This window comes from Bos javanicus, chromosome 8, assembly GCF_032452875.1.
Source record: "Bos javanicus breed banteng chromosome 8, ARS-OSU_banteng_1.0, whole genome shotgun sequence".
Taxonomy (NCBI): Eukaryota; Metazoa; Chordata; class Mammalia; order Artiodactyla; family Bovidae; genus Bos; species Bos javanicus.
The window spans coordinates 34,535,468-34,558,361 of record NC_083875.1 but is presented as its reverse complement, the minus strand read 5'-3'; the positions used below and the strand labels follow the sequence as shown (position 1 = coordinate 34,558,361).

Sequence of the window (22,894 nt, the reverse complement as noted above, 5' to 3'; positions counted from 1 at the left end):
CAGTTCATTTGCTCAGTCATGTTTGATTCTTTGCAACCCCATGGACTGCAGCACACCACGCCTTCCTGTCCATCACCAACTCCCGGAGTTTACTCAAACTCATGCCCATTAAGTCGGTGATGCCATCCAACCATCTCATCCTCTCCCATTCCCTTCTCCTCCCCCCTTCAATCTTTCCCAGCATTAGGGTATTTTCCAATGAGTCAGCTCTTCTCATAAGGTGGCCAAAGAACTGGAGTTTCAGCTTTAGCATCATTCCTTCCAAAGAAATCCCAGGACTGATCTCCTTTAGGATGGACTGGTTGGATCTCTTTGCAGTCCAAGGGACTCTCAAGAGTCTTCTCCAACACCACAGTTCAAAAGCATCAATTCTTCAGCATTCAGCTTTCTTTAGAGTCCAACTCTCATATCCATACATGACCACTGGAAAAATTATAGCCTTGACCAGGTGGATATTTGTTGGCAAAGTAATGTCTCTGCTACTTAATATGCTGTCTAGGTTGATCATAACTTTCCTTCCAAGGAGAAAGTGTCTTATAATTTCATGGCTTCAGTCACCATCTGCAGTGATTCTGGAGCCAAAAAAAAAAAAAAAAACAGTCTGCCACTATTTCCACTGTTCCCCCATCTATTTGCCATGAAGTTATGGGACTGGATGCCATGATCTTAGTTTTCTGAATGTTGAATTTTAAGCCAGCTTTTTCACTCTCCTTTTTTACTTTCATCAAGAGGCACTTTAGTTCTTCTTCACTTTCTGCCATAAGGGTGGTGTCATCTGCATATCTGAGGTTATTGATATTTTTCCCAGCAGTCTTGATTCCAGCTTGTGCTTAATCCAACCAGCATTTCTCATGATGTATTCTGCATATAAGTTAAATAAAAAAGGTGACAATATACAGCCTTGACGTACTCCTTTCCCAATATGGAACCAGTCTGTTGTTCCATGTTCAGTTCTTTTTTTTTTTTAATTCCATATTAGCATTTTTTTTCTTTCTTTTTTTTTTAAATTTTACTTTATTTTTAAACTTTACAATATTGTATTAGTTTTGCCAAATATCGAAATGAATCCACCACAGGTATACCTGTGTTCCCTGTCCTGACCCCTCCTCCCTCGTCCCTCCCCATACCATCCCTCTGGGTCGCCCCAGTGCACTAGCCCCAAGCATCCAGTATCATGCATCGAACCTGGACTGGCGACTCGTTTCATACATGATATTATACATGTTTCAATGCCATTCTCCCAAATCTCCCCACCCTCTCCCTCTCCCACAGAGTCCATAAGACTGATCTATATATCAGTGTCTCTTTTGCTGTCTCGTACACAGGGTTATTGTTACCATCTTTCTAAATTCCATATATATGCGTTAGTATACTGTATTGGTGTTTTTCTTTCTGGCTTACTTCACTCTGTATAATAAGTTCCAGTTTCATCCATCTCATTAGAACTGATTCAAATGTATTCTTTTTAATGGCTGAGTAATACTCCATTGGTATATGTACCACAGCTTTCTTATCCATTCATCTGCTGATGGGCATCTAGGTTGCTTCCATGTCCTGGCTATTATAAACAGTGCTGTGATGAACATTGGGGTACACATGCCTCTTTCCCTTCTGGTTTCCTCAGTGTGTATGCCCAGCAGTGGGATTGCTGGATCATAAGGCAGTTCTATTTCCAGTTTTTTAGGAATCTCCACACTGTTCTCCATAGTGGCTGTACTAGTTTGCATTCCCACCAACAGTGTAAGAGGGTTCCCTTTTCTCCACACCCTCTCCAGCATTTATTGCTTGTAGACTTTTGGATCGCAGCCATTCTGACTGGCATGAAATGGTACCTCATAGTTCTAACTGTTGCTTCCGTCTGACCTTCATACAGATTTCTCAGAAGGCAAGTAAGGTGGTCTGGTATTCCCATCTCTTTCAGAATTTTCCACAGTTTGTTGTGATCCACATAGTCAAAGGCTTTAGTATGGTCAATAAAGCAGAAATGAATGTTTTTCTGAAACTCTCTTGATTCTTTGATGATCCAGCAGATGTTGGCAATTTGATCTCTGGTTCCTCTGACTTTTCTAAACCCAGTTGAACATCTGGAAGTTCATGGTTCACGTATTGTTGAAGCCTTGCTTGGAGAATTTTGAGCACTAGCATGTGAGATGAGTGCAATTGTGTGGTAGTTTGAACATTCTTTGACATTGCCTTTCTTTGGGATTGGAATGAAAACTGACCTTTTCCAGTCCTGTGGCCACTGCTGAGTTTTCCAAATTTGCTGGCATATTGAGTGCAGCACTTTCACAGCATCATTTTTAGGATTTGAAATAGCTCAACTGGAATTCCATCACCTCCAGTGGCCTTGTTCATAGTAATGCTTCCTAAGGCCCACTTGACTTCACATTCCAGGATGTCTGGCTCTATGGGAGTGATCACACCATCATGATTATCTAGGTCATGAAGATCTTTTTTTTTTTATAGTTCTTTTGTGTATTCTTGCCATCTCTTCTTAATATCTTCTGCTTCCTTTATTTCCATACCATTTGTGTCCTTTATTGAGCCTGTTTTTGCATGAAATGTTCCCTTGGTATCTCTCATTTTCTTGACGAAATCTCTAGGATTTTCCATTCTATTGTTTTCCTCTGTTTCTTTGCTCTGATCACTGAGGAAGACTTTCTTATCTTTCCATGCTATTCTTTGGAATTCTGTGTTCAAATGGGTATATCTTTAAGATTTATAGAATGATATAAAAAAGAAGGGAGGAAAGAAATGACATACAAATACATGCAAAAGGAAAAAATGTAAATTCATGTCAATGCATTAATTTTCTTTGTAAAATAGAGCAGATTAGATAAGATCACTAGGCTCTAAGCCAGACTGACCAGTAAGCATGTATTTACATTAGGTCATATTTTCTCATTTTGTAGTTTTCTCTAAAAGTGCTCTCTGGTCCAGGAACTAAAGTAGGAAACTATTATGTGAGGATGATTCAAAGTTGAACACTGGGTGACAATTCAGTAAAACATTTAAAAACATCAGAATATTAATAAAAGGAAAACACTAAAGTGATTGAAGAAGTAAAGTAAACTTGAAAGTGAGTTAAGTGGACCCAGAGAGTGGGGAGAGTTAGAAAAAAAAAAAAGACAGCAGGCTAATATCATATTAATGTTATGTTGCTCTTTGGGCAACTGTTATACATGTGATGAGATTTTGCTGGGGGTGGAAATGGCATCATACTTTCTGGAGGGGCTGTTTGTTGACAAGTCCCTAAGGTGACTCTGTAAGGGTTAACAGTTAAGGTAGAGGAGAATTAAAGATAAATGAAATAAAGTAGGGTGAGAAACAAAGATTAGTAACTCAGATTGGACTTCAATTCAAGTTATATGGGAAAAATGACCAGTGTTGGAGAAAAAAGCCTAACTGAGGTATGATCTTTGCTGGTGAAGTTGTAAATGGATCATGGGGAATAAAAAGTTCTGGTGAAATATTTTGGAAAGAGATGTAAAATAAGACAACAACCCCCCCTCCCCCCCCCCCACACACACTGGAAAATAGTTTCCTCAAGTTCTGAAATTTTATTTTATGCATCCAAATATTCCTAATATCTAACTCAGTACTTAGGATAAGTACATTTTCAATGATATTTAGTTAAATAAATGAGTGAAAGCCTTTCACAAAAGCTAAGATATTAGCACTTACTATAGGTTATCATTAAACTATAAATTTTACATATAATCTTTAGATCATTAGCTTTTCACTAAGTATAAATTTCCATCTCATCAGATGTTAGAATTGCATCCCCCCCTTTGTATTTAGACATATTATATGACTTGATGAACATGAGTTTGAGCAAATTCGTGGAAATAGTGAAGGACAGGCAAGTCTGGTGTTCTGTAGTTCATGGGGTCTGTAGTTCAAGAGTTGGACACAAATTAGCAACTGAACAACAACAATATTATGACTTACTGTTGTCAAAATAATGTGAGAAAAAGTCTTTAGAAGTCGAAGTGTGATTTATGGCCTTCTCTTTCCTTCTGACACAGCTACTAGCAAAATTTGAATTGACGAAGTCTCCACAGACTTGTCGGTGAAGGCGATGGCACCCAACTCCAGTACTCTTGCCTGGAAAATCCCATGGATGGAGGAGCCTGGTAGGCTGCACTCCATGGGGTCGCTAAGAGTCAGATACAACTGAGCGACTTCACTTTCACTTTTCACTTTCATGCATTGGAGAAGGAAATGGCAACCCACTCCAGTGTTCTTGCCTAGAGAATCCCAGGGACGGGGGAGCCTGGTGGGCTGCCATCTATGGGGTCGCACAGAGTTGGACACGACTGAAATGACTTAGCAGCCACAGACTTGTTTCTATGATTGAGGATAACATGCAGTGAAGTCTCTAGCTTCTCTGCAGTAGTGGGAACTCTCTTATTATTCTGTATGCCTTATAATAACGGAGCCCTCAGCCAGTTGACAATAGACATATAGCATGAAGGAAAAATATATCTCCTTGCTATAAGCTACTGGAATTCTGGGATTAACTCTTACTGTCATAACCTAGCCTATACTGATTAACATATATGTAAGAGAGCATCTGCTTACAATGTAAAAGGTGGGTATCTATGCCTTCATTGTTACAGATGAGGAACCTGAGGCTCAATAATGTTAAGGAGGGCTTCCCTGGTGACTCACTGGTAAAGAATCTGTCTGCCAACGAAGGAGATATGGGTTCAGTCCCAGGTCCGGGAAAACCCCACATGCCACAGCACAAGTAAACCTGTGTGCCGTAACTACTGAGCCCATGCTCTAGAGTCTGGGAAGTGCAACTTCTGAGTGTGCAAGCCACAACTGCTAATGTCTGCGTGCTCCAGAATCCATGCTCCACAGTATGAGAAGCCACTGTGAATGAGAAGCCTGCATGTTGCAGCTACATAGTAGTCCCTGCTTGCCACAACTAGAGACAAGTGCGCAGCAAAAATAAAGAAAATTAATATACAATGTTAAGGAAGAGTGCTGGAAATGTTGAAGTGATATTTTATCCTTTATAGCCTAAAATGTTGGATTCCTTCATGGCACACTAGTCCAAACGCAATTGTGGAGTTCAGAAGTATCTGTCCCAAGGATTCTTGTGTGATCTTGCTAGAATACATGACACTGCCCAGAGCATTAGTAGAAGTTCAGCATCTCAAATTCTGAATATTTCTTACTAGAAAGATTTGAAATTTCTAAAAATAACCATAACTTTACATGGATAGTATATACAGATGAATATTTAGGAGAAGAGTTGCCAAACCTGGATGTCATGACTTAATTATTTTCTGTAGTGTTTAGGGAAAAAAAAAATCAACACCTCACCATTTTATTACATTAAACTGAACAATTATAATCTTGAAGATGTGTAATTTTAAAAGTTCTTAAAAAGTCATGACATTTACCTCCACCTTCTTTATTTTCAAAAATTTACTTTTAAAAATCAAGTTAGATATATATTTTAGACTTCAGATAGTATATTATCAAAGGAACATAAAACATTTAAACAATATAGGAAGCTTTATGAGATGAATTCACATTTATTAACATAGAGAGAATTATATTAAAGACTGATGGTACAGCTAGATGTTGAAAATAAACCCATAAGAATATAAAACATGTATTTCACTTTTTCATAAACTTGTCTCATTCTCTGGCAAGCAACCTCAATTAGTGACTATTCAACCAAAAATCCAAGTTACCCAGATATTTCCTGATACTGTAAATTAGGTGAATCTTCAATTGAACCATTGAGAGTAAGCATTAGTTTCAGGTCAAAGGATTTATACTATATCCTTACTTAAATCTTTTCTACAATTCTCAGAATCCAATTCCTGGAAGAAGCTAAAAGCAAAATTCAGCTATTGGAATTCTCTCTGCAAACTGTCTCCCAAACAAGCCAGCATTCTGAATACCAATACTGATTGCCATCTAAAAGGATCTTCAATGAGAAATGGTAATGCTCTCATAAATTCTATGACAGTTCAAGATAGTTGCTAGAATTACTGCTTTGCAGTATAACTAGTAAAAGTTAATATAAAATATAAGAATTTAAGGATTATATATATATATATATATATAATTTAATAAGATTTTAAATTCTTCTGTTGGTCCAATGTCAGTGGGCATGCAAAAGTTACTCTTGTACTTTGAAATTCTAGAAGGTGGGTATATACTAACATAATTAAAATGTTAACTAATAAAATAACTCACTATCAATCATACTTGAAATATTATCTAATAACAAAGAAAAGTAGCAATTTAAAAAAAGTGCTATGACTTTCATCCCCTTGTACCTAAAAAAAACCCCTCAGTTTTAGAAAATTAGCAAAATGTGGTAAGGCAGGATGACAATATATTGATATTCAGAAAATGTTTATTAATGTGCAGAAAAGTAATGGAAACAAGGTTAATGGAAATAGGGAGAGAAACGTCTTCTAACTGTTGAAAGAAATTCCTTGGTGTCTTTTTAAATGTTTTATAATGGCTATTGTCTTGCTCATGTTTTTAAGAGCACAATTGCTTGTAGTAAAATCAGAAGCAAGCTTTGTTAGGTTTGGCATAATCTAGAAGCAATTAAACCAAACATCCTATAATAATCTATTAGATTTTAAAAAATGTTTTCCAAATCCATCACACAACTCAGTTTAATGAAACTCAGATTACAATCAATTTCTCCGTAGAGAAATCTGATAAAATAACAACTGCCTTATGTCTTTAATTTACTTTGCTCATTATTCTTCTCATATATTAATTGAATTACAAAGCTTTTTCTTGTAGAAATTACTGTAGAGAAAGTAGACAGAAATTAATAAAATTTAAAGTATGAAATAGAATATGTATGTCTTGGTTATTAGATACCTACACTTTCAAATGAGCTAAACCCCTTGTATTCGGTCTTTACTCAGTTATCTCCACTTCATGGCTTCCTTTTTAACTTTTTAAAATTTCATTTAGCTTCCTAGGGTTTAAAATGCATGTGTGGAGAGAGAGAGAAAGATAGAACTGTAGGTTAGTACAAAGTCAAATCAAAGTGTTGTGTATGCAAAAGAATAAACAAGGAAGAAATCAGTGGTGTAAAATTGTATCCTGGTTACTAACAGTACTGTATTTTCTTTAGAAATAGGTCACTTATGGTAAGCGGTGGAGAGAAAAAGAATAATGACCAAAAAAGATGCACAATGCTTGCATCATTTATTGATTTATTCATTACCATTTAGAATCATTTAATAATGGCATTATTGGTTGTTGAGTACTTACTATGTGTCAGATGCTTTATATCTCAGGGTTATAACGACCAAGCATGGCAGCTAAGAAAACTTTAGATTTATAGGTGTTTTGTAATTTGTCCAGCTCTCAGAGTCAGTGTGTGCTGCAACTGGGGTTTGGACACAGGTTTGTCTGATTTCTATTCTGTACTCTGTCTGATTTCTATTCTGATTTCTACTGTACTGTGGTAGGCATTAGTGATCAGCAAATTTTTCTCAAATTCTTAGGAAGGAAAGCACAAAAATTTAAGAAAAAAAATAGTGTTGTATAGAAAAGAAGCAAATATGTCTGAAATCTGGCCTATAAGTCATGCAAATGCAATATTAGAGATGGTTCTCATGTCACACAGAACTTCATCATAATACAATAGGTGGTCAAAATTCTAGTTCAAATTAATAGACATATGGATACAGAAGAGGTTAAAAAACAATGGATCACCCTGTACCCGAATCAGTCTTGCAATAAATCACTGCAAGAAGAGTAATCTAGAATAATAATTTCTGGTTGTTTTCAGCACTATAAAAACATTGAAAATCTTAAAAAGAATAACTGCTAGTACTTTTGAAACTGTACTCATTGATCCAAAAATATTTTATTTCTCCTTTACGTACTTGTTAATCTCCTGTACATTCTAATACAAGTTCTAATATTCTAATGAGGTGGCAGTGACCTTGATTTCTGAGCAGGTGACTTTTTGTGAGTTGTTATAGATCTTGGAATTACAAGGAGAGTGAGGCAAAGCAGTATACTTGGTATGTGTTTATACTTAAATAGATAGTCTTATTTTATTTCTATACTCAAAAAAGTTAAGGCACAGAGAGAAAGAAAATGACATGAGACGTCTCCTAACTATTAAACATCTGAAGGTTTAAGTCAATATCTACCTAGCCAAAAAGAACAAGCTACACTTACTACACTGCTGAGTCCATTCACAGAATAAAACATTCTCATTTTCTCTAATAAAATTAAATAAGCAAATACAAAATTATAGAAAGAGAATCAAAGAATATAGAAACAGAACTGATCACTTTCCTCTTCTGCAGTCCTCTCTTGATTTTCTATGTATTCTGTAAAACTTAACACCAGAGGTCACTGCCAGTAGCAGAATATACATTTTAAGTAATAATGATTTAAGATAGAGTAAAGAAAACCTTCTGATAATTTTGACTGTGGGCTTTACTGGTGGCTCAGTGGTAAAGAATCTACCTGCATTGCAGGAGACACTGGTTGAATCCCTGGGTCAGGAAAATCCTCAAGAGAAGGAAATGGCTACCTACTCCAGTATCCTTGCCTGGGAAATACAATGGACAGAGGAACCTGGCGGGCTACAGTCCATAGGATCATAAAGAGTTGGACATGACTGAGCGACTAATACACACACACACACACACATTCTGTAATAAGCACATGGTATGCAGAAGAAAAATGATAGATTTTCTCTTTTCTGTTAGCTTTTTTGACAGTAGACAAGAAATGCATTTTTCTATTTTGTCCTGATCACTAGGAAGCTTAGAACTAACTGTTGGGCTTTTGTCTTTTATTACCTTTCTTTGTGTGTTTATGTGGGTGCGTGTATTTTTATTCTAATGTACCAAAAATAATTTTAGCATTTGGTTTGGTACAAACTTGCAAAGTAAACACGTGAGAAATGTTTGGTGTTATAACAGATGCTCATTTTTAAACATCCTTCATTAACGTATTTTATTAAAAGATGTTTTAAGACAGCTCACCTTTTTCCCTCTTGGCCATTGATATGATTAACTTAAGGTTATGTACACATTAAGTTTTTCTTATATTAACTTTACTCTCCTTTCTCCTCTAAAGGTTTAGAAACTCTGTTTATTACAAAAATATTTTACAAATATTTTAACATCCTAAAGGATATTTTTATGTTATTACTACTAATCTGACAATGAACTAAGTTTACATGTTTTGCTGAGGTACCATAGTTGCAATTAATCTTAAGTAGAATATATACGGTGGTTTCATTTTACTTCTTAAAGGGCTATATTGTACACAACAAAATTACCTCAGAGAATTGATGAGTAGCATTTAATTAGCAGATGACAGGCTGATCTTAAAGACTGCAGTATCTGAGTCTCAAAGACATAAAGATTCTTGAGAAAAAAAAATATATATAACATAATAGGGAAAACAGTAGAATATTTATTTAGATTATTTAAACAAAGGGACAAATGAAGGGGAGGTTATTGGCACTTGAAGTATTCACAGATAGTCTTGGTTAAGAGCAGGTTAAAAGTTTCATTTCCTGTGCTCAACCCCCATCTTTTCTATCTTAGTCTGGCTTACCTAGAGAGCACAGCCTGAAGCAAAGATTTCAGCATATCTATTTTACTAAAAAACAGAAGTAAGAGGAAAACAGAATGAATCAAAAAAAGAGGCAGAGTAAATATAAGATTGTGTTACTAAGCTGGTCTTCAAATTCATGAGATAAACTTCCAAAAGATAAACAAACTTTTCTCAAGATACTTATTTCTGGAATTTGAAATTTTAACTTTGGCTGTAGTCTCTTAATGATTAAGTTTCACCTTCTGGATTGTGATTTAGCTTTCATTTCTGGGTTGCTTGCATGGAGGCCCTGAACAGACCAACAGTATCTCACTCATCAGGGAATAGAAAAGCTCCAAAATAGGAGATCAATGGTTTTCAGAACATCTATAAAATGAGCCACTGTTGGACTGTACCTCATGACTCTTCAGAATCTACACAGAATAGGTTATCACAATAACGGCTTAGTCTGGAACAGTCAACGGTTCCAGAGATAATGAGGTTGAGATGATCTGCAATAACATGTAAGAAGTATCTATCTGACTGACCAGTTCTCAAATCTACTAATTCTCACCCCGATATCCAGGTACTTAATACAACATGGTACCTCCATAGTTATGACATGTAAGTCCAGTTAGTCACAGAATCTCACTTAAAGACAACATTTCCTTTAAGTCAATTTATCTGTAAATCATGCCTGATTTTATATTTATTATACATCAGTTGTTCACAGGAAATACTACCAGAAGGCTAACCCTAACCCTGAGGGAGAAATGTGAATGAAATAGAGGTAAGATGATAGTAAAGACAAGGGATTTCTGGCTATCAGTTCTAATATTCTCACGATTTCTACATCTGCTCAGCTCAGATTCCATATACCAAGTCCATCATACAATGGGTTACTACTTTACACACTCAAACTTACAACTGAGCCTGTCTAATAATACCCAAGTTAGGATAAATAGATGTTGTTACATAAGCATTTGGTGTACAATAGTCAGGACACCTTGCTGTTATGGCCTAGTAATATATTAGGAATTAATGTTTTCAATGATAGTTTCTCAGTTGTGGGAACCTTGACCTTTTTCTATAGCATAGGAATCTACATGTTAATTTTCCTGCTGGGGCATGTCAGAGATTCAGTGCAACATCTTAACTATGCCAGATACATTTAGCAGTCTGACATCTCTGGGTCAAAGCAGGATACACCAGAGTCTTCATTCACTACAGAATATTTTCTCACTTTGTGTGTGTGTGTGTGTGTGAAGTCGCTCAGTTGTGTCTGACTCTTTGCAACCCCATGGCCTGTAGCCCACCAGGTTCCTCTGTCCATGGGATTCTCCAGGCAAGAATACTGGAGTGGGTTGCCATTTCCTTCTTACTTGTAGCCCTACCAAAAACATCATTTTTTCAGAGTCATAACTATTCTATTCAAAACAATAGAATGAGAAAGACTAGAGCTCTCTTCAAGAAAATTATATGAAGGGAACATTTTATACAAAGATGGGCACAATAAATGACAGAAACAGTATGGACCTAACAGAAGCAGAAGATATTATGAAGAGGTAGTAAGAATATACAGAAGAACTGTACTGAAAAGATCTTAATGACCTGGAAGACCACAATGGTGAGGTGATTCACCTAGACCCATATGTCCTGGAGTGTGAAGTCAAGTCAGCCTTAGGAAGCGTGACTAGGAACAAAGCTAGTGGAGGTGATGGAGGTCCAGCTGAGCTTCAAATCCTAAAAGATGATGCTGTAAAAGTGCTGCATTCTATATGTTAGCAAATTTAGAAAACTCAGCAATTTCCACAAGACTGGAAAATGTCAGTTTTCATTCCAATCCCAAAGAAGGGCAATTCCAAAGAATGTTCAAACTATCAGAGAATTGCTTTCATTTCACATGCTAGCAAGGCAGTGCTCAAAATCCACCTAGGCTTCAACAGTACATGAATCAAAAACTTTCAAATGTACAAGCTAGATTTAGAAAAGGCAGAGGAACCAGAGAACAAATTGACAACAATCATTGGATCATAAAAAAGCAAGAGAATTCCAGGAAAAACATCCGCTTCTGCTTTATTGACTGTTAAACCTTTAGACTGTGTGTATCACAACAACCTGTGGAAAACTTAGAGATGGGAATACCAGACCAGCTTACCTGATTCCTGAGAAACCTGTATTCAGGTCAAGAAACAACAGTTAGAACCAGACACGGAACAGATTCATTTCAAATTGGGAAAGGAGTATGTCAAGACTGTATATTGTTACCCTGATTATTTAACTTATCTGCAGAGTGCATAATGTGAAATGCCAGGCTGGATGAAGGTCAAGCTGAAATTAAGATTATTGAAAGAAATATCAGCAACTTCAGATATGCAGATGGCACCATGGCAGGCTCCTGTTATAATCTTCAACAAGTTTTCTTTCAACCTCTGGCATTCTGGAGTCTTCCTAGGGCATATAGAACACTTGTTAGTTCCACATCATTGAGTTCAATTACCTTGATACATCATTATAGTAGACCAGCATGATGTTCTGCAGAAGAGCAAGAGGATTAGTTTTCTGCAGTGTATCATGAACATGAGCATGAGCATTAACACACTCTTGGGGCAATCAGTGAATGTATACCACTTCCCTTACTATGTGGTGACAAACTGCTTTTGCTTCTTCTTACTGTCAGGAATCAAGGAGAATGCAATTTCCAAACAAATTCCTGTCTGACAAGTGTATGGTATTGCATCAATAAAAATATCACATCACAGTAGTTGCAGTTGGGGCTAAATTCTGGGTAAATCTAACATAGTCAGTCCATCAGTTCAGTTCAGTTCAGTCATTCAGTTGTGTCCGACTCCCTGTGACCCCATGAACTGCAGGATGCCAGGCGTCCCTGTCCATCACCAACTCCCAGAGCCCGCCCAAACCCATGTCCACGGAGCTGGTGATGCCATCCAAGCATCTTATCCTCTACAATCCCCTTCTCCTCCTACGATCAATCTTTCCTAGCATCAGGGTCTTTTCCAATGAGTCACCTCTTCCCATCAGGTGGCCAAAGTACTGGAGCTTCAGCTTCAACATCAATCCTTCCAATGAACAACCAGGACTGATCTCCTTTAGGATGGACTTGTTGTATCTCCTTGCAGTCCAAGGGACTCTCAAGAGTCTTCTCCAACACCACAGTTCAAAAGCATCAATTCTTCAGTGCTCAGCTTTTGTTATAGTCCAACTCTCACATCCATACATGACCACTGGAAAAACCATAGCCTTGACCGGACAGACCTTTGTTGACAAAGTAATGTCCCGTCTTTTTAATATGCTGTCTAGGTTGGTCATAACCTTCCTTCCAAGGAGAAAGCGTCTTTTAATTTCATGGCAGCAATCACCATCTGCAGTGATTTTGGAGCCCAGAAAATAAAGTCAGCCACTGTTTCCACTGTTTCCCCATCTATTTGCCATGAAGTGATGGGACCAGATGCTATGATCTTCGTTTTCTGAATGTTGAGCTTTAAGCCAACTTTTTCACTCTCCTCTTTCACTTTCATCAAAAGGCTCTTTAGTTCCTCTTCACTTTCTGCCATAAGGGTGGTGTCATCTGCATATCTGAGGTTATTGATATTTCTCCCGGCAATCTTGATTCCAGCTTGTGCTTCTTCCAGCCCAATGTTTCTCATGATGTACTCTGCATACAAGTTAAATAAGCAGGGTGACAATATATAGCCTTGACATACTCCTTTTCCTCTATGGAACCAGTCTGTTGGTCCATGTCCGGTTCTAACTGTTGCTTCCTGAGTTGCATACAGGTTTCTCAAGAGGCAGGTCAGGTGGTCTGGTATTCCCATCTCTTTCAGAATTTTCCACAGTTTATTGTGATCCACACAGTCAAAGGCTTTGTCATAGTCAATAAAGCAGAAATAGATGTTTTTCTGGACCTGTCTTGCTTTTTCCATGATCCAGCAGATGTTGGCAATTTGGTCTCTGGTTCCTCTGCCTTTTCTAAAACCAGCTTGACCATCAGGAAGTTCATGGTTCACGTATTGCTGAAGCCTGGCTTGGAGAACTTTAAGCATCACTTTACTAGCATGTGGTGCTGCTGCTGCTAAGTCGCTTCAGTCGTGTCCAACTCTGTGTGACCCCATAGAGGGCAGCCCACCAGGCTCCCCTGTCCCTGGGATTCTCCAGGCAAGAACACTGGAGTGGGTTGCCATTTCCTTCTCTAATGCATGAAAGTGAAAAGCGAAAGTGAAGTTGCTCTGTCATGTCCGATTCCTCTTGATCCCATGGACTGCAGCCCACCAGGCTCCTCCATCCATGAGATTTTCCAGGCAAGAGTACTGGAGTGGGATGCCATCGGATGAGTGCAATTGTGTGGTAGTTTGAGCATTCTTTGGCATTGCCTTTCTTTGGGATTTTAATGAAAACTGACCTTTTCCAGTCTTGTGGCCACTGCTGAGTTTTCCAAATTTGCTGGCGTATTGAGTACAGTACTTCTCACAGCATCATCTTTCAGGATTTGAAATAGCTCAACTGGAATTCCATCACCTCCACTAGCTTTGTTCATAGTGCTGCTTCTTAAGGCCCACTTGACTTCACATTCCAGGATGTCAGGCTCTAGGGGAGTGATCACACCATCGTGATTATCTGGGTAGTGAAGATCTTTTTTGTACAGTTCTTCTGTGTATTCTTGCCACCTCTTCTTAGTATCTTCTGCTTCTGTTAGGTCTCTAACATTTCTGTCCTTTATTGAGCCCATTTTGCATGAAATGTTCCCTTGATATCTCTAAGTTTTCATAGTCATCTACAAATCGGAATTATTTTTCTATTGACTCTTTTTTTTTGTTTGTTTTAGCAGCTCAGTAGGTGAATTGAATGGGGATATCACATGAACCAGTATCCCTGCATTGTTTCAGTGTTTGATGGTGGTGCTTATCATTGTAATTCCTCCTGCAATATAGCATTTTTTCTTATATATCCTCCAAGATACAGGAGGTTTTTTTCTTGGCTTTTTTTAAATTACAATGGCTTGTACTCCACAGAGCATAAATCCATATGAGGATTCTTCCAGGTTAGTATGCCACACTTAATTATCTGCTTGTGTACCATAGAAATAACTGTAGAGTAGTTGTGCGGACGTGTTAGAATCGTTGAACTGTGAGACAGTCAGACAACCTGAGCTCCCGATCATCCACTCATGATATTTCAGTTCCTCTATCATAAATCTTAGTTTATATCCTTATCTAATAGTCCTTAAAATATTGTCATTCTTCTTGCCCAAAATATTGTTTTCCTAGTATTAAGCAAGTCCCTTCTGGAAAAGATATGGGGAATATTTATCTAACTTACTGGCAGAGATTTTACACAGTCCATTCTCAAAGAGATGTATACTTCCCTTCAATCAATGACTTCTAGGTCTGTGAACCACTTAAGTCTAGAGTTTTTGTGAGGAATCCCAGTACTCCGTTTTGATGGTTGATGTAAGACACCAGTTCACAAGATCTCATTTTATTTATTTCATTTATTATATAGTTCACATAACACACTATTCTGCTTATCATCTAACTTTCCTCAAGGATAGCAAGATTTATTTGCCATCATCACAGATACCTGTGTATCAAGACACCTTGATTTCAACTCTAGCAGTATTACCTATTAGAGAAATTAAATCTATCTGTCTCTGATTATTAAACACTATCACTTATATTCCCCCACTCCAGCATCCTATTATATCTATGTGTCCTGGAAAGCACAGTTTCATGGCAATATATCCCACTGTCCTTCAAACCCTGTATGGATAGGGAACATCACATTTCTTAAGAATGTTGGTTCCTTTTTCACACCCTGCCAGTACATTATTCCACATAGCTTCCATGAAGGAAATGGTCCCTGGGGATACTTTAAGAAAGCAGTTTGATAGTGCATTCTTAAGTTGCACATCCAAGTGTATTCTAAACTTTGCTACTTCCTAAATATTCAAATATTTTGGCAGCAAAGTACTGAAGTCCTCACCTCATTTTCTGTAGGTTATAATTGTGTCCAAGCTTTGAAGAATTATCTCCGCAGATTATGAGGACTGACTCTACTTCTTGACAGAATATTGACTTTCAATTTATGAGCAAGTGCTTCAAATTCAATAAATTCTCATTTATTATATTGTTTGCTTTGGTGCACTGCCCAGTTCTCCACTTAGGACTGGGGTAAGATTTTTTCCAGCTTTGGCAGTCTTGGTTGATGCCTCACAGCTGCATCTGTTTCTGAGAGCTGCCCATGGCCACAGGGAGTTACCTCAAACAAATTCCTCTCCCTTGAGGGGTCAGCCCACATCAAATGAGTGGTCTGTGAAGAAATTCAAAAGTCTTTTCCCTTGATTCAACTCCAGACAACTTTGATGGTCACTCAACTCCAGAGCAACATGTGGCACTTCTTTAAGTACAACACAGCAGTTAGCTTCTCCCTTTACCCAACCCTGCTCTCTTCACCCTTTCTAAGTGATATTTCCAAGACTAGTCCTCAAAAAATCTCTCACATGCAAATCTCCATCTCAGAGTCTGTTTTCCAGGGAAGTCAATCTAAGATGCCTGTTGAGCCTTATATTCTTTTACCCTGCTCTAAGACTTTAAACACCCACTACACAATTATTCCCCAGTTCTTACTCTATACCCATAAATGAGGTACTACAATTCCAATTTTTAATTAAATAACTTTCTTCGGGGGGAAATACTGAAATTTTATGCTTTGTAATAAGCCTGGAAAGAATAAATGTTGCTGGGACAGCTCCTGAGGAACACAAGCAATACTGGGGGAGGCATTTGCCTCCATGAGGTGCCTGGGCTTCAAGCTGGAAAAAAACACTCTCTTCTGTCACAGGAAAAGAACTGTTTCTGCCTTATTCAGGGGAATACAGAGTTTAAGATGCTCAGTCAGTCCACACAAATGGCCCCAGTCCAACTCTCAAAATTTTGCTCTTTTCAACCAAAGTCCTGAACTAAATAGATGAGATCTCTCAAGGCAACATATTCAGTCTCCTTTGTAGCTCTGTCACACTTAAAATTAAATCTGGGGACTGACTTTCTGCAGAGTGCCCTGTACTCAGAGATATTAAGAGTCTGCATAAATGAAGCCATGGAGGCCCTCTGGCTTTCACAGAGTGCCTCAAGTTGGCAACTGGCTGTTCTAAGCCTATCATTTTCTCTTTCAAAACTTCCAATATCATTAACAAAAGCCAGCCCAATCCACAGTCCCTATAATTATCATTGTCCCCATATCGTATAAGCAATACAGCCACTGCACATCCTAAAGTCTTATCTTCCACCTGCACCTTATCCCAATTAACCACAAGGGAAAGCCTTAGTAATCGTGATGTCATGGCATTCCTGAGCTAATCACCATCCCTCTCAGCACTAGCAATGGGATTTTTATTGCTGTGAGAATGGTCAGTAATGCAGTTTTCAATTTATTTCCCTAAGGGTCCACTTTCTGGGGCCATTTCTGATACCAACTGTTTTAGACTAAGTTTTTTAGAAACAGAGCCTGAAACAAAGTCTTACGTGTTAAGACTGTATTCAAGAGTATGATCCTAGGGAGCAAAGGTGAGAGCAAAGGGAAGTAAGACAGAGAAACAGGGAAAGCTGATAAGTGGTGCACTCCCAAGCTGACCACTACATGATATTGTGTGACTGAATGTTTGATCTTATGGAAGTACCTGCCAAGACGACTTATCAATGACTTCTTCTCAGGACAGGCTATGCATGGCAGAGGACTGGAGAAGAACTTATTCTCTTCTTTCAGCTCTTTCCTGTTGGTCAAAGACTTACCTTCAAGGTTATAATCTCTTCCCATTTCCAGGCTGCTTAGGTGTAGGCACCAAATGATCCCATGGTATCTTTTGCCTCAGTGTCAACAAGGATATGGGCAAAGGACGAAAGTTCTGCATATGTTCCATGAAGAAAGGAATGATGTTGCTGTAGTCATCTGAATTTGGTCAGAAATCACACAAAGGAGATCTCTGTGGTTATGGCCCAGGAAGTAAAAGGCCTCTGGAATAGGTGAAGCAAAGAAGCTATGAAAGGAAACTTAAATGGCATCTGATAAATCTACTTACTAGCTTTGAGACCTTTTAAAATTTACTTTGTCCCTTTGACTCAGTTGCTTCCTTTATAGCATGGAACTAATAATTGTATAACATTAACTGGTTGCTCTATGAATTATAAGATATCTTATTTGTAAACCTTTTTCACAGCTCTTAGACCAAACAGCAGTGTATTAATTGTTATTTCTATTTTCATGTAGGAAACTTTTTGCAATCTAAATAAAAACTTGAAATATTCTAGCTATTATTCAACCTCCTTCAGTTCAGTTCAGTCGCTCAGTTGTGTCTGACTCTTTGCGACCCCATGAATTGCAGCATGCCAGGCCTCCCTGTCCGTCACCAACTCCCGGAGTTCACTCAGACTCATGTCCATTGAGTCGGTGATGCCATCCAGCCATCTCATCCTCTGTCATCCCCTTTTCCTCCTGCCCCCAATCCCTCCCAGCATCAGAGTCTTTTCCAATGAGTCAACTCTTCGCATGAGGTGGCCAAAGTACTGGAGTTTCAGCTTTAGCATCATTCCTTCCAAAGAAATCCCAGGGCTGATCTCCTTCAGAATGGACTGGTTGGATCTCCCTGCAGTCCAAGGGACTCTCCTTATAAAGCACCAAATATATAGAGTATCAGAAAAGATGATTTTAGAGGTATCTGAGTTTTTTTATGTCATGAAGATGTGAGAGAAATATCAGTAAAATATTGATCCTGAATATGGTTTCCTATTTTAATTTAAAAATAGAGATAACTAACTTATAATATAACCAATACGAAAGAAGTTATCTTCTCTTACCAGAGAAAGACATAGCCATAGCTTTTTATAGCTGCAATTTAAACTAGAACTGATTGTAAACTAGTATCCTTAGAGATGCTTTCAAGATTAAGACACCTATTCATATGCACATTATAGTGCAGATAAGATGGTTTTGCCTTCTTGGTGTGTAGTATGTCATATTTCTCCTATCAGCAACATAATTTACTTCTAAGAAACCCTGTCCTATAACTAGATTAAGTCATTTTGGAAAGATAACCATATTCTTGGACCAAGGTTGGGATGTTGATGCTAGTCTGGCCAATACATGTGTTCAGTTTCTTATGGTGATTGATTCAGGAAGGGTCACATGAACTGAGTCAGTCCAATAAGTATCAGTCTAAAAATCTGTTAGAAACATTATTTATCAGGCTTATTAAGAATATAGATATGTGCCTGAAGATCTTGCACATACCTTTCCTCTATGTTGGGAATTTCTGTCTGAATTATGCTAACAAAGGGAACACAGGGTCCTATTTTGCTCCAAAGGAGGGAAAAACCAACTGGGGGCAGGTGGTGAATTTTCATGACAATTCTGGAGGCCTGGGTTCCAACCATACTTAAAGCTTTTATTTTTTATTCCTAGATCATCTGGTTATCACTATTTATACTATTAATACCACTGACCACTGGTACTACTCTGATTTAGTCTTCTGTTACAGTCAGATGTATATCATTTTTTGTACATTTTGCTTTATTAGTTTTAATAAAAGTACTATAGTTAAAGAAGACATTAATAGTAGGGGGCATTGAATGTGGGGTATATAGAACTCTTTGTACTATCTTTGCAACTTTTCTATAAACCTAAAACTAATATCATATGTAATAAAACTCTGCTTCTCTGTGCCACACTGCACAATGTGAATAGATCCTCTTACTAATAAATCTGTGCCTAAGAAGCTCAAGGACATCACATCTCTAATATTCACACTTGGGAAACTTCTGCTCCCTGAATATATATAGAATATATATATATATATATATATATATATATATATATATATATATAATCTTTAGACCAGAAATCCATATGGTCAGTTTTGAGCAAAAAATTTTCAATGAAGAGAATGCACAAGAAAGCTTTTCAATCAACCATTTGGATTTATGACTGGAAAACAGTGGTTAACATTATACCTTGCTTTTCTAGTCATTCTAATGTTTGTTCTATTTGCACTATAAAATACTAAAACTAGAAGTAACTTCCTTATTTTTATTTTCTCTATCAATTTTGTTTCAATCAAGATATACAAACATAAATCTGGAGAAAATCATAATTCGAAAACATACATGCACCCCAGTGTTCACTGCAGAGCTATTTATAGTAGCAAAGATAGAGAAGCAATCTAAGCATACATCAGCAGGTGAATGGATAACAGGATGTGGTGTATTTATACAATGGAATACTACTGAGCTATAAAAAATAATGAAATATGTCATTTGCAGCAACATAGAAGAAGCTAGAGATTATTATACTAAGTGAAGTAAGTCAGACAAAGACAAATATCATATGACATCACTTATATGTATAATCTTTAAAAAAAGGACAAATGAAATTATATATAAAACAGAAACAGACCCACAGACATAAAAAACAAACTTATGGTTACCAAAGCGTAAAGTGCAGAGCAAGGGAGAATAAATTAGGAGTTTGGAATTAGCAGATACAAACTACGAATAGATTAACAATAAGGTCCTACTGTATAGCACAGGAAAAGATAGTGAACTGATATTCTAAATAAAATGTTATTTTTTTTGTAAGCTTGCTTCATTATTACTCTATTTTGTCCTTTTTATTTTCCTCAGTAAAGAAATACCCATAAGATATAAGAATGTTGAATGGCCTCCAATCACTGTTATAGGTTTGTTTGTTTTTGTTTAAGCCAAAAACCTTTGAAAATAGTTTGGTTCTGGCAGACTAGATAAATTCTCAAAAACTCACATTGTCTTAAAAAATCATTAACTGGTGAGCTTTCACAGTGTAAGACATATTTTCACCCATGTGCTCATGCAAATGTACCTCTCTTTTCAACTCATCATCCTCTTCAAAAATATCATACACATGCTCTAAAAGCTGAATCCATAGGCCCTGAATTACATCAGCTCTCTAGGCTTCAATTATTCTTCTGATTTTTTCAGAACCTGGCATGATGGCTGAAAATAATTCTTTAAAATGGAGTTCCTCTGCCTCTTCTGCAACTTTCCTATGAAATATCACCATATCTCAAAATTTTTTATGAAGTTTAAATTCTGACACTGAATCTGGTATTGGGAGATCTTCACAGCTCTCTTTAGAGCCCAGATTTAAGGTCCGAGTCATCATTTGTACCAGTCTCTCATTTCCTTTGTATGACCACTCATCTGAGACCAACAGGGCCAGAGGAACCACAAGAGGAAGGTCACACCGGTCCTGCTCCATGCTTGTCTTCTGACTGCAGCATTGCTCAGGAAAGGAAACTCACACATTGTCTCTCTGAGGAGCTTTCCTCACTGAAGGGCCTGAGGGCAAGATCTCGTCTTGCGACTGCTTTAGTTGCCTTCCCTCTCTTGCGGATAATGGTTGGTCCTTTGTTGATGTTGTCTCACTGCTCCTGGAACTACTCACAGATCCAGTGACCACTCTACTTTGGGTTTCAGCATTTTTTGTGTTGATGTGACATACAATTTTCCAATAGTGGGAAGAGAAGACAAAAGATGAGGAGAGTCTCTTGGAACTGTCTCTTTTCCCCACTGGGCTCAATAGGTTCTCTTTCCTTCTGCAGCTACTGTCAAGACAGGGAAGGTTCAGACCCAGAGCTGTATGGCTGTAAACCTGGGTAGATTCTATCCTTTTTTCTTATAACACATTCACCAGCAACTTGATTCTAGTCCTTTGGTAAATCTTGGTCTTTGTTTAGGGGCTGCAGAGGCTTCACTGGCTCATTCATTACTCCAGTGACATACTCAGAGGACCATGTGGGAATTCAGGTTTCAGGTTGAACACTGGATTTAATGTTATTATTCAGACTCTCCTTCACTTGAGAAATATTACATTTACCTTCTAGCTCATTAGAGTCATCTGAGTATCTTGGTTGATTCTCTTGAACTAGCTATCATCCATTGAGTTTCACCTTTCTTCAAGTAAGATGTTAATATTCACCCTAAAATCACAGCTAGTGATTCTGCAGTACTGTTTATGTCTGGTTTGTAGTCATGGTCTTTCAGACTTGTGGGTGTCTCAAGGGGCCAATGACCATGGGTTTCTCTTGGGACAAACATTTGTCTTCACCCTTTACATATGTCTTAGAGCTCTCAGAAGAGTGTGATTAAGAGTGAACTACTTCATGACAATTCAATCTTTCCAGAAAGCACTGTAGCTACAGGCTTGAATTTAGAGCACTATCTTTAATGTTATTTTGGGTTTTTTTGCCTTTATGGCCTCCAAAAACAAGCATGTTTGGTGCTTTATGTAAGGCTGTCTCAGGGATGTTCCTCACAGAAGGTCTTTCTTCAGGTTTTTTGCTCAGCATGGTTCTTATCAATTCTATCAACTCTGGGCTGTAATCTTTCAGCATCAGTGGCAGCTCCTTCAATAATCCAATAAACCAAAGAGTTAATGTCTTTTGCATTGAAAGCATGTTTCCAGGATTGCCATTTCATAAACACAGCATCTCATAGCCCAAATATCAGACTTTTAGTTTTAGGGTTTGTTTGGGAACAATTCAGGGCTCATGTGTGTGCCAATAAGTGTTCCAGCCATGCTGCGGTGGTTCTCAAGCACACAGGAAATCCCTAATTCACCCTTTTTGATGATGTTTTGCTCTTGTTAGGAAGACATTTTGAGCTTGCAGAGCTCGATGAAGGAAGTATTTTTCATGTAAATACTGCAGGGCCATGAGAATCTGAACAAACCACTCTACCACCAAAGTGAAAGTGAAAGTGCTTGTCACTCAATCATGTCCAACTCTTTGTGACCCCATGGACTACAGCCCACCAAGCTCCTCTGTCCATGGGATTCTCCAGGCAAGGATACTGGAGTGGGTTGTCATTCCCTTCTCCAGGGGATCTTTCGGACCCAGGGATCAAACCCAGGTGTACTGCATTGCAGGCAGATTCTTTACCAACTGAGCCACCAGGGAAGCCCACCACCAAACTCTCAGGCAGAAGCTTCCCCTTCTGCTCTTAGAGTTTTCGGTACAGAGCACCTCCTTTGCAGAAGCCCATGATGATGTTCAACAGATGGTTCCCCTCCCTCCCATGGCTCTTTGTAGGTGACAGCATTGGGTCCTTCATCTGAGACAAGAGCTGAGCTTTCTGTCCAGCAACTTGATGCTCTCAGCTGAGGCATTTTGGAGCTTCAGCTTTTTGATGACATACTGCCATTCCTGCTGGTCTGTCACAGTCACTTCCCCCTACTGATCCCACCCACAGTCAGGACGCTGAGGTGCCAGAGACCATATGGT

At 38.0% G+C, this 22,894-nt stretch overlaps 1 pseudogene; it reads right to left on the bottom strand.

Annotated features, from left to right (window-relative positions):
- Nucleotides 1–20,292: 20,292 nt before the first annotated feature.
- LOC133253406 (serine/threonine-protein kinase Nek4-like) lies at nucleotides 20,293–22,670 on the bottom strand (annotated as a pseudogene).
- Between the last annotated feature and the right edge of the window lie 224 nt (nucleotides 22,671–22,894).